Source organism: Mesocricetus auratus, unplaced genomic scaffold, assembly GCF_017639785.1.
Source record: "Mesocricetus auratus isolate SY011 unplaced genomic scaffold, BCM_Maur_2.0 Super-Scaffold_100009, whole genome shotgun sequence".
Lineage (NCBI taxonomy): Eukaryota > Metazoa > Chordata > Mammalia > Rodentia > Cricetidae > Mesocricetus > Mesocricetus auratus.
Window position 1 is genome coordinate 16,189,474 of NW_024429193.1, and position 10,507 is coordinate 16,199,980.

Genomic DNA, 10,507 nt, shown 5'->3' on the forward strand with positions numbered 1-10,507 from the left:
ACTCAAACATATTGTTAAAATACAATTGAGAATTTCTGTATTATATCAAAGAGCCATTGATATAAGACAGAAAAAAACAAAAGTATGGACTGTCATCTGGGTATACTTGGTTCTTTTTCTAAAATTCTAATCTCCTTCATGTTTATTATCTTCCTTAGGGTTGCCTTTCCCAGTATGCATACATATAAAAGTTAAAAGTTTCTGTACTAACATTAATGTTTGAGTTTTCCAGAGAAAAAGGGATTTCCTGACAGAAATCTTCAACTCCTTCAGAAAGAGAATAGGGATTTACTTCCTCAACTCCACCTGATTCGACTGGATGCATCTGAACTGCCCCACATCATCGACCCCACCTGACAAGCACCATCCTGAAACTAGTTTGGAACTACATCACTCGACACATCTCCAGACCAAGGAACTGATACAGTGCATCTTCTACAATCTGACCAGAGCTTCAGATAAGAGCTTCAATCAAAATTAGAACTCCAAACAAGAACTTCAGTCAAGCATCTCCTGCCAAGAAGAGACTAATTAACCTACTTAAGATTCTTGTTACACTAACAATTTCTTCCCACAGGTCCCCATGATTGTCATTGTCCCACTTCAGCAGGAAGTAAATTTGAGAATTCCACATCCCTTCTCCCTCCTGTTGATATTAGAGAATAGTTTACACCTGTTAGTGTTAGTTTTCAATTATTTTAGGGTCTGAAGGAGGTGTTCAGACTTGGGCATCCCTTTCAGATAAGTTTAGAATTTAGGTGGAATGGATATGTTTAGCTTAGGATATAAGTAGGTTATAACTTACTTATCACCCTCTATGTATATATGCTGAATATGTTTGAGTTTGTATCAAATTTAAATCTTCTATTTAGACTAAAAGGGGAATTGTAGGAGTGAACCCCACAAAGCTATACACCCTTGAGTGTGGGGACAAGTAAATTAGCACAGGTAGAGATAAAAGGAAGCGAAAGGAAAAAGGACCTCCTCTTTTGGAAGCTAGCCACGCTTCTAACTCCTAGCTTGTGTAACTCTCTCTCTCTCTGGTAAATAAATATATTGTATCCCCTATAGCATTGGCTATCATCATTAACTCAATGTTAATTTGCCTCTGATAGTGCAAGATGAAATAGCTTTGCTATTGGATTGAATATTGAAACAGGCTACTGACACTGGACATGCAAGTTGATCAGACATACAAATTACTTCGCTGTACTTAATTTAGTGAAGGGGGAATTTTGCTAAGCTTATTTTTAAAGGACAAATATTTTAAAGCTCTGAGTCTATGATGATGCATTTTTGTCCCATTTAATATGATTATTAAGGAGTAGTTGTTGCTACCTTAAAATCTAGTACCATATGCCTGCCTCAAACACTGATTTCATTTCCTCACAGCACATTGCCTTCCAAAATCTACGTCCAGGTAAATTTGAGGGAAGAATTACCGCTAATTGTGTTATGAACACTTGATTAACGTCTTTGAAGGAATTTTCCATGAATATCTTGATGGCTTCATTCTTACTGGCCCTGTGCCGGTTCTTTAGTGCCTGGAGGGTCTTTGAGGGCAGCTGTAACTTCTGGCTCATCTGCTGGTATTAGTGGGTAATGGCCTTTTGCACTACATTCTCTGGGACAAAGCCAGAAAAGCATTCTCTATGCAGGACAGACACCCACTGCTGATGGTGTTCACATAGGTTACCACCAAAGTCTTTAGTCCTACAAACAGATGACAATGTTTGCTACAGATGGATGATGACAACACTATTCTGTTTAATTCTAGATATGCCAGCATGGGACTGATCCAGAACCCCTGAAAGTGGTTGTCAGCGAGGAGGACTGGCCAATATATGGGACCTTGGGCAGTAGATCAGTATTTATCCCTGACATACAAATGGACTTTGTGTTCCCCTCCCACAATGAAGGATGCTCTCTCAGCTTGCATTCTTGGGGAAGGCCCTATGTTTGCCCTGAATAAAATGACAGACTCTGGATATTTCCATGGAGGGCCTCACCATCCCTGGGGAATGGAGTGGGTACTGAGTGGTGGCCTGAGGGGAGGATGTAGGGGAGCAGGGAAAGAGGGGAGGGAGAGAGAGCTGTGATTGACAGGTGAAGCAAGCTTGTTGCTAATTTAAATAATACAAAATAAACAAGTTCCTGCATGAACAAAACAAAAGAAATACGTAAACTCAAGAGTAGAGTACCATTTGATTTCAAAGACAACTGGTAGGTGACGGCTATATTTTTCCTATGGTTGGGCTACGATACTGGTACCACTAAACCATCTTTTTCAAATATATCTTCATATGTACTATATTTTCTGTTTCAATACAAAAACAAGTCTTAAAGACAGATAAAAGAATTCACTGTAAAGGGAAAGGTGAAAGACAAATTTGTTTTTAGTACAAAAGAGAATATGTGTGAGTCAATCTATTAAATCATATATTAAGCATTAATTCTTAGGAGTAGCTAACTAGAAGAAATAGAAACTGTAGATACATGAAAATTCTACATAAAAACTCTGAATTATCAGCGGTTTAATTGATGTCCTCATTTAGCAGTTGTAGCAATCTTACCCTGTGTAAACTTCAGGGTAATTTTCTAGGTATTCATCTGCAGAAATAGGTTTCCCATTTACTTTCAGCTCTAGAGAGAAGTCCCTCAGAGCCCACATGACATCCAGGAGGATGCTCCCAAACTCATCTGAGTCCTGCACCTCATCTTGGTCAGGTAAGGACCTTGATCTGATTCTGCCTGTCAGTTCTGTCACATAGCTGAGCATCTCATTAAGGAAACCCCCAGAAACAACCGTAACTCCAACCAAAACTTCAGGGACCTCATTCCTCATAATTCCACATCTTCCTGCAACCTAGTCCCTAACCTTCATTTGTCTAGTGCCTAACATCAGTGTGAACACTATAGGTACTAATATGTGAGGGTTTTTTTATTTCTTTCACCAAGAGCCAGAGTCATAGAGCTGGTTCATAAGAGAAGGTCACCCCACTTGCTCTGGTCCTGTCATGACCCTCAAAAGGGACACTGCAGTTGGTCCGTGGCCTGCTGGTTTATGGCTCCCATGCTGTTGTACACAAAGGTTCTGCTTAGAAGTATAGCCAGGGCAAAGATCCAGCAGTCATTCTGGTTGTCACCCTGGAAGTCAGAACTCACATGGGTCAGGAGTTTGTCTTGTTCTTATGTCACTTTCAGATCTGCAGTGGTAAAAATATACTCAATTACAATGTATTTTAGCCTAAAATGAAGCGAAACACGTTTGTAACCTCTGCAATGTGCAAAACAGAATAAAAGGTGTACCAATAAACCTATAGTAGCTCACCCACATCTTTTGCAGAGCGAACATTTTTTTGATCTGTGGTTTTATTTGTGATGATTATCACTGGTGCTGTTTAGCCTGTTTTTAGTGTTCCAGTACTGCAGACTACCACCCTGCTGTTCTACAATATAGTCCTGTGACAAGTTCCCTCATTACTGTAGGCTAAACATGGCATATGCTATATAATAAATATGAAAATATGCTATGATAAAGTTTAAACTCTTAATGAAAACTGGCAGGCCCAGTGAGAACATTTGGTGTGTAAAAGGGCTTTCTGTCCAGTCCTGGAGCCTAAGTTCAATCCCTAGAAGCCACATGGTGGAAAAGGAATGACCACACGTGTTTTCCTATAACCTTCACGTCTGCATTACAGCACATGCATCAGGGCACATGCAGCATATGAATAGGCACACGCACACACACACACACACACACACACACACACACACACACACTAATAACGTTTTAAAAGCAGCATACAGAACAGTGTAGAATATTCAGAAATGAGGGGATGCCTCCCATGTCCTTTTTTTTCAACATCTCCCAGGTCCTCAGTTGTTGGGGCCTAGCCCCCACAGGGTCTCTGAGTTGTTTGTCAGCTGATAGCCACAGGTGCATCCTGTTTTCTAGTCCTGGCTTATGGCCCCCGCATTGCCCCACTAGCATCAACATCTAGCAGGAGGAAAACACGCTCTTTTCCACCTGGGGTTTTTCCACTGTCCTGTAAGCCTGCTCCCACCTACAAGAGAGCTCTCAGCACTTGTAATAGACTCTCTCTCTCTCTCTCTCTCTCTCTCTCTCTCTCTCTCTCTCTCTCTCTCTCTCTCTCTCTCTCTCTCCTGGCAATAAAGGCAACACATGTATTCTATTAGCACAAGCAGCTGGACGTCTTGTCTTTCTTTTCCTGATACCCTGGACTTGCTTGTGGTGCGGGCACTGCACTCAGTGTCAAGAACTAGGGTGTGGCCTGGCTTCTGGGGATGAGGCACACACCACATCCAGATCCCCTTGGTGTGAGACTGCACTGTGGAACCCAGATGGAAGCCTTTAAAGCATAAAGAGGAAAGAGGGATTAGATGTATTAGAACAAGGGCTTCCTATAAGTGATAATAGATTAGCACAATCCAGCTGGAAACATGGTTCAGAGGTTAAGTGTGACAGCTGTTCTTGTAGAGGACCAGAGTTCAGTTCTCAGAGCCTGTATAGCAACTCACACCTGTTTATACTCTAGTTTCAGGGAACATTATGCCCCTTCCAAGTATCAGTGAATGCCAGGCCTGTACGTGGTACACAGACAAAATATTCATGCATGTAAAATTAAAATAAATTTCTATTGAAATATCAGGACAGTCAAGTCACGAGAAGTAACTGAAACCAAAGCTAGTACCAATCTCACAATCAGAGACATAAAAGAAATTCAGTTTTTAGATATGCAGAATATAAGTCAAAAGACCTCCAAACTTGCACCAAGATTCAATAGAACCTGGAATGTGTTACAGGGTCAGTCTCGTGTGTGGCTCTTGAGGCTGCTGTGTGAGACTGCGAGGGTAAACTGAAGCTACAATGGAGACCCAGGAAGTCAGAGAAGCCACAACTGAGAGGCGTCCACTGAGGAAAGCTGAAGTCAGTGTGTGGACCTGGCCCTAGAGAGAGCGCTTGTGTCCTGTAAACAGCAGGGCCTTAGAGCCAGGACCTGCAGGCTGATGCTTTCCAGAAAAGGACACCACATATCCTATATGCTGCACATGGAGCTACGGGGTTTGGTGTTTGCTCTTCTGGGTTGTTTTGTCCTTCCTATCACCTTGAACACTGTAAATGGGGATGTTTACCCTGTGCCATTGTAAATTACAACTACAGGTTGCCTTGAATCTCAGATGAGATGGTGGACTTTCATACAGTGTGAGAACTATAAGACTGTGGGAACTTTTGAAGTTGGTCCAGCTGCAATTTGGGGCCAGGGTAGAATAATATGGTTTGAATGTAAGTGTTCATCACAGGTCCATGTATTTGAACACTTGGTCCCAAGTTCATAGCTCTGTGTTGGGAAATGTAGAAGCATTAGGAGGTAGGACATGAATGGCAGAGTGCAGCCCTTTGGAGGCTGCTGGCCTTGCTTATGGCCCTCTGCTCTCTACTTACTTATCAACCATGATAGGAACAAGACACAAGTTTCTACCATTAAATATATAGCCACATAATCATGTTTCCCCTGCCATAGCAGACTGGTATCCCTTGAACTGTGAGCAAAGCAAATCATCTTCATTGCATTGTTTCATCAAGCATTTGATCAGTAATGAGACTAATGCAACCTAGAAAACTTGAAAGCCTGGACTCAGACGGGTGTCTCTGTAAGTATCTTCATGTCAGTATCATCAGAGTATTCATCTGTGTTATCTACAGGTGAATGGATAAGTCGATATTCGAAACACTTTTCTCAAAGTGTGTCATATTAAATTAAAGAACAAATCATAAAACCCTTATATTTAACAATTCTACTTATATGACATTACAAGGACAGCCAAATCCATAGATATAGCATGTAGAGTAGTGATACAGGTGGCAATGAGCTAGTTCTAGATATTGATGGTGGAGATTTATAGAAGCACAATTTTATTAAATGCTACAGAACTGAATACTTAAAAAGTCATAAAGATAAATCTTATATAACTGAAAATAATAAAAAGTCAATACATATTATATAGAGCCTTTTTAAACTTAAAGATCAGTAGAATCTTACTGCTATTACATGACTGTTTTAGCAATACCTTAAAGTTTATTAACATATAAATTAAATTATTTTTATTTCTGCATTTCTCCATCTAGGAAACCAATAATTTGTGCCTTTAGAAGGGAAGCTAGGAGTGAGATGTGATGAAGTCTCGTAATCAGCACTTAGGTGGCCTAGGCTAGATTATGCATTCAGGGTCAGTATAGACTACATGCTGAGCTGAAGCCTGCTTGAGATATACAGCATGGCCTTATCTCAAAAATAAAAGCAAATAGACAACAGAACAACAACAAAAGGGATCCTAACATCTGTGAGTGAAAGGTTAAATAATTCACACTCTCATTCAGGAAGCAGTGTGTGCTTGGGACCCAGAACAGCTGTGTTGGTGGCACTCACCAGTTTTCTTCCCAGCCAGCTTGTTCATCAATAGGATTTGCCTGTGTCGTAGAGGCCCATGATGGCTACCACCACCACAGGCTGTGTGATGTCAGACAGGATTCTCAGAGCATCCTGGTAGGCTATCAGTTGACCTTGTACATTTTTCTTAAGGTATATGGGGCCTGGCAAGTGGGCCTCTGTGGATATTGTGTCGACTTGTCCCCTGTCTCTAGAGGGACAGATGAGATTAACTAGCATCTTATTCTTTCTCTCAGAAGGTAGAGTTTTGAAACTCACAAAAATCATGGCACTGCTGTGCATCAGACACATATTTTAAAGAAACTGTATAATTTTAGAATTGTAAAAGATATTATTGAAGAATTTAATTTTCTTTTTTTAGAATTTAATTTATAATGTGACAGTGACAATATTCTACTGCTCATAACACATGCATTCTGTTTAATTTTGCAATGAAAAGTTTCCTTATTAATTGTTTTGTATTAGACATGAAATGGAAAATAAAATCAGATTTAGAAAAATTATCTTATATTGCAGCTTACATATTTAATAAAATATTTATTTATTCATTAGTTTACCATTATAATTAATAGAGACCTATGAACTTAATGCTTCATTTTCTTGATTCATGACCTTACAAGGATTTCTAGATATTATGAAATATATTCATTCAATGTACCTGAATAGCTATACCCATGTTGTGTACAACATTTCTATAGATTACAAAATGTATCCCTGCTATAATCCTAGTACTTATTCTCATGTGGTAAATAGTCTGGATCTATAGAATTAATCACATTGTCATCCCACCAAGAGAACTATAATAACTTGTTTTTGCAAAATTTGTGGAAGTATATTAGAGCATTTCTTCCAAAGAAAGGGCTTCACAAGAGCAGTGCCTTGAAAACTAAGTTTCATTACCTATGAATGAGCAATGAAGAAAAACTGAGCCCTTGTGTCTTGTAAACAGGAGGGCCCTAGAGGCAGGGCCCGAAGGTTGTTGTCTAGAAAATGCCACCACATATCTTGTATGCTGCACATGGAGCTACAGTGTTTGATGTTTTCCCTTCTGGGTTCAGTCTTGCTACGGTGTGTTCTGTCCTTCCTATCCCCCTGAACACTGCAAATAGGGATGTTTCTTCTGTGCCATTGTCAATTACAGGATGCCTCAGATGAGATGGTGGACTTTTGTAAACTGTTAACAACTATAATATTATGGGGTATTTTGAAGTTGGTTTAACTGCATTTTGTGGTCTGGGAAAAATATTATGGTTTGAAGTAAATTTATGATTTATTAAGGTGTGCCTGAGGGTACAGAAAGCAAAGCTAGCTATAAGCCACAGAGTCAGGCAGGGGTGATACACAACTCTAACTCCAGCAGCTGTACTAGCCAGCCATAGAGCCAGAAGGTGGTGAAACACACCTGTAATCCCAGAACTCAGGAGACAGAGGTAGATAGATCTCTGATAGTTAGAGGCCACACTGAGCTACATGAAATTGATACAGTCTAAAAGGAAACAGCTCACACAAAGGTGATCTCAGCACTTGGAATCACATGACTTTAATGCCAGCATTATGAAGCAATGTTTCAGAGCTGGCATTCACACTGAGAATTAGTCTCCTGCCATGTTGAGGAGAGCATAGCAATCTGAAGTTTGGTGGAGGGCATGGTACTCTGGTGCTTCGTGGAGACAGGCTCAGCCTTTCAGCCTGAGGCAGAGTTAAGAGGTAATGGCCAGCTGATTTGGTTCTTAGATCTTCAGCTTGAAACTTGAACCCCGATGTCTGTCTCTGGGCTTTTATTAATTAGTGTTATACAGAGTCTCAAGTATTTGAACATTTGGTCCCCAGTTTGTGGAACTGTGTTTGGAGGAGTGGAAGAGTTGGGAGATAGAATCTGACTGCCAAGGGCAGGCCTTTGAATGTTGTAATACTGATTTTGTTTGTGATCCTCTGCTCTTTGCTTCCTGATCAGTCATGACGAAGCCACAATCTCTTTCCAGTACACATATAACCATAAAGTCCTGTTTCCCCATCATAAGTGACTGATATCCCCTGAACTTTGAGGAAAGTAAATCCTTCTGCCTCATATTGTTGCTGTGAATCATGTGATCAGTGATGAGATGAATACAACCTAGAAAACCTGAAAGCTTGGAGTCAGAAGGGTGTCTCTATAACTATCTTCATGTCAACATCATTCAGAGTCCTCAGTTGCCCTGTCTACAGGTGAGTGGATAAGGTGATGTTAGACACACATTATCACTGAACCTCAAAATGAAGAAAAAGTTGACACACATTCTCACAGTGACAAACCATGAAGGTGTCATGTTAAATGAAAGAACCAATCACAAAACCCCATAATTTTGTGAGTATACTTATTCGCATGACATTCCTAGGATAGCATGTAGAATGGTGGTATAGGATGGGAAATGAGCTACTTTTAGAGATGGACTGAGGAGACATATAGATGCATAAATTTGTCTAATGCCACAGAACTAGATACTTAAAAATGATAAAGATAAATATTATTTAATTTACAATAATTAAATGTCAATACATATAATATACATATTCCTTTTGACTTGAAAAGCCAGTAGAAACTTGATGTCATTAAATGACCATTTTAACAACATAACATATAAATTAAATTTAATTATTACTTCCTTTCTACTTCTAGGAAAGAAACAAATTGCATTTTTAGAAGGTAAGCTAGGAGTTAGATGTAGTGGTGGAATCCTTTAATCAGCACTCAGCAATCCAAGGCAAGATGATCATGTGTTCAGGATCAGCCTGGACTACATGCTGAGATGAAATCCTGCTTATGCTTTATGGCATGGCCTTGTCTCAAATATAAAAGCAAACAGACAAAGTAAAAACAACAGGAAGGATTCCAACTTCTAACTGTGAGTGAAAAGTTAAATTCTTCACAGTCACATACAAGAAGCCGTGCACTCTTGGGAGCCAGCACAGCTGTGTTGGTGGCACTCACCTGCTTTTTTCCCAGCCAGCTTGCTCATCAATAGGATTTCCTGTGCAGTAGAGACCCACGATGGCCACCACTACCACAGACTGTGTGATATCAGAGAGGATTCTAAGAGCCTCCTGGTGGGCTATCAGTGGACCTTTCACATTCTCGATGAGGCACATGGGTTCTGGCATGTAGACCTCTGGGACCATTATGAAACCTTGTCCCTTGTGTCTGGAGGTACACATGACATTAGCTGGCATCTTATTTTTCTCAGAAGGTAGAGAATGAAACTCTAAAAAGCACAACAGAGTTGTGTGTATCAGAGACATAGGTGAAGGAAAACCTGTATAATTTTAGAATCCCATAAATGCAATGCGACAATCACAACATTGTACTGCAAACTTTGTGCAAGTATTTGTCAGTGTTTGTTCCAAAGAAATAGGTGCACAAGAGCAGTGCCTTGAAATTTAAGCTTTGTTAGCTATGAATGAGCAATGAATAAAAACTCTGTTTAGTGTCACAGCAAATGAGATTAAACTGAACTACACAAATCCTGGATAGTACAAAAAGTAACTGTGATGTAAATAGCAATAAATCAGCGTGCTGGTGGTTCAAAAATTACATCCTGACAGTCTACTCTGGTTTTCTGTTCAGTTTTCATTTTTAGAGAAAGGAGAAACACATAGAGAGCTGAGGAAGAGAACAAAGTTACCAAGGGATAAAGTGATGAGTGAGAATGGTACCTGGATTGGAGTTCTGATTTCCAGAAGACAAGAAGATTTGTCTGAGGGCCTCATGTTTGGGACAAGTTAAGGAGACTTTGTCCTCAGTCTTGTGATCCTTGTGGCCTGATCCTGCAGGGGAGGAATATGAAGTAAGCAGTTATGAGGAATGAGCCAACCTTTCAAATGAATGAGGAAATTCACTTGGCAGCCTAGATCAGATGTGTGATGGCCACTGTCCTATCCTTCATCTTTCACTGTGAGTTTCAGCTGTGACATGAGGTTCCCATAAAACAACCACAACTGTGTCAATGAACCTACTAGGCTGAAGACTGATTAGAATTCGTGTGAATGTAGAGATCTGA

At 40.1% G+C, this 10,507-nt stretch overlaps 1 pseudogene; it reads right to left on the reverse strand.

Annotated features, from left to right (window-relative positions):
• Nucleotides 1-2,569: 2,569 nt before the first annotated feature.
• LOC101831966 lies at nt 2,570-10,267 on the reverse strand (annotated as a pseudogene).
• Nucleotides 10,268-10,507: the final 240 nt, after the last annotated feature.